Source organism: Citrus clementina, unplaced genomic scaffold (assembly GCF_000493195.1).
Source record: "Citrus clementina cultivar Clemenules unplaced genomic scaffold, Citrus_clementina_v1.0 scaffold_2, whole genome shotgun sequence".
Classification (NCBI taxonomy): domain Eukaryota; kingdom Viridiplantae; phylum Streptophyta; class Magnoliopsida; order Sapindales; family Rutaceae; genus Citrus; species Citrus x clementina.
In genome coordinates, this window is record NW_006262688.1 from 3,487,546 (window position 1) to 3,490,104 (window position 2,559).

General features: G+C 34.9%; 1 non-coding gene across 1 annotated transcript; it reads left to right on the forward strand.

The window, feature by feature from the left end:
- The first annotated feature begins 1,088 nt into the window (after positions 1 to 1,088).
- On the forward strand, positions 1,089 to 1,192 carry LOC112101291. Its single transcript, XR_002907418.1, has one exon. It is a non-coding gene; the product is annotated as a small nucleolar RNA R71 (small nucleolar RNA).
- Positions 1,193 to 2,559: the final 1,367 nt, after the last annotated feature.

A 2,559-nucleotide genomic window follows, 5' to 3' on the forward strand; every position in this document is an offset into this window, starting at 1 on the left:
GCTTTATAGCATCAAGTAAAGGGATGTTAACACTTACCTGTTTGAAGATTTCGAGAATCTCACCTGTGGATTTTCCCTTTTTGCCTTTAGCTAACCTTTGAGGAAATGGAGCTTTGAGAACGTATTCTCGTGGGTTGGTTTCTTCTTTCTCCTCCGGTGATGAGTCTTCAACACTCACAGGTACAATTTGATTTTCTTTTGTCACTGGCATCTCCACTTTGTTGTCGACTTCTTTTCCTTTTCGCAAGGTCATGATTGCTTTGACCTCTCCATGCTGTTGTGGTGAACTAGTACTTGCTTCATGCACTCCTTTAGGGTTAGGCACTGGTTGACTTGGAAACTTGCCTTTCTCAACAGTCATTGCCAAGGTCTGAACTGAAGAAGCAAGTTGTCCCACCATTTTCTCGAGGCTTGAAACTAATTGGGCTTGTGAGTTGAAGCCCGCTCTCAATTCATTTCGTAGTCCATCAATGGTGCGGTTCTGTTGCTCAATCGTGGAGTGAGTAACATTCCTAAAATTCTGGAATGCATCCTCTCATGGTCTGGGTTGAGAGTGGTTCTGGTTCTGATTATATGGTCTGAATGGTGGCTAAGAGGCTTGAGAATTTTGAGGAATTGGTAGAGCTGGAGCTGCTGGTCCATTCTGTTGAAATCCTTGAGACCATGAAAAATTGGGGTGGTCTCTCCATCCAGGGTTATATGTGTTGGAGTATGGGTTATAATTTGATGGCTTTCTCATTACACCTATGGCATTGGCTTGATCTGAGTATGAGTCATGGTCATGTGGTTCTGTTGATTTAGCAGTCGATAACGATGCTATTTGTCGAGCGAGACCTTCAATTATCGCTTTGACTTTTTTAATTTCTGAACTTGACTCGCCAATGTGAACCTCATTTACTCCTTTAATTCTTCTAGTATTCCTGAGAGATCGACTCCGTTGTTGGGAATTATCCGCTTGTCGCTGGAAGAATTCCTAAATCTCTGATGTACGTTTTGACATTAGCTCTCCTCCACTTGTTGCCATTAGCCATTCTTGCACATTCAGCAATAATCCCTCCAAAACGTATTGGTATTGGTGCCATTTCTCGTACCCATGATATGGACACTTCAAGAGTAACCCATTGAATCGCTCCCAAGTTTCGAAAAATTGCTCGTCTTCTCTCTGTGTAAATTCTGAAATTTCCCTAAGAATAGCATTGGTTTTATACACTGGGAAATATTTATTCAAAAATTTTGTTACCATTTGTTCCCATGATGTAATGCTATTAGCAGTCAAAGTATTTAACCATGAACAAGCTCTATCTTTTAAAGAAAATGGGAATAATATGAGTTTAACATCATCGTCTGAAAAATTCTCATATTTAAAAGTTTGACAAATTGCATGAAAATCATTCAGATGATTATATGGATCCTCATTTTCTAGGCCATAAAATGTTGGGAGACAATTTAGCACACTGGGTTTTAATTCAAAACTCTTAGCAGCTACATTTGGGTATCTTATGCATGATGTGCTCAAATTAGCTAAGGGACTAAAATAGTCCTTAAATGGCCTCTCTTGTGGTGCTTGTAAATCCATTCCAAATTTATTTTTAATGTGCTTTTGTGTGCGAAGTGTTTTTTCTAATTCAAGGTCTATAGGTTCAAGATTAGGTAATAATGACCTACGACCATGCATGTAAAACAAATAAAATAAAAATAAAGATGGGAACAAAACAAATAAAAATAAAGAAGAGGGAGAAATTACGATACTAACCTTATTGCGCTATTACAACCTTACTATAAAAATACACAAAAACAAATACGTGAAATAAATTAAATAAAAAAAATTAATAAGATAAAAAAAATTACAAAGAAAAATAAATTCAAAATTAAATTACATAATTTTAAAGAAGAGAGAAAATAAATAAATAAAATTCTTAGCTCAAAATGTAAATTCACTCTTTTTTTCTTTTTCTTTTTTTATAAAAAAATTACAAGAAAACAATTAAAAGAAATTATTCACAAAAATTAATTATGTGAATTAAAATTACTTACCTCCCCGGCAACGGCGCCAAAAACTTGTTGTGCAAATTTTAATGTACTCGCAAGCGCACGAATCTATTGTAGTATAGACTAATGGTGACGAGTGTCGATCTCACGAGGAGGTAGATTTTAATTGTGTATAGAATTAATTTTGTAAATGGGTTGTTGGATTTATGGTGGAAATGATTTGGAATATGCTAAAACTTAAATTAAAATGGCGAGAATAAATTCTAAATTTGGAATTGAAATGACGAGAATAAATTGAAGAGAATTCTATTGAAATTAGTATTAGATAAGATTAGTATTATTTGTCGACGAGAAGTCAAAACATCCACAAAAACTAGAGGGAAAGAGAAAATAAATTTACTAAATAAAGTCCATGACACATGTTGAGACTTCACCTTCAACCCAAGCTTGAAAGGAAATTAGCTACTCATAATTGAACTAGGGGCAAAATAGAAATTTATTAAAATATGAAGAAAATACAAGATGGAGAAGGAATTACAGAAAATGGATCCCAAAAATGGATTCAGAGAT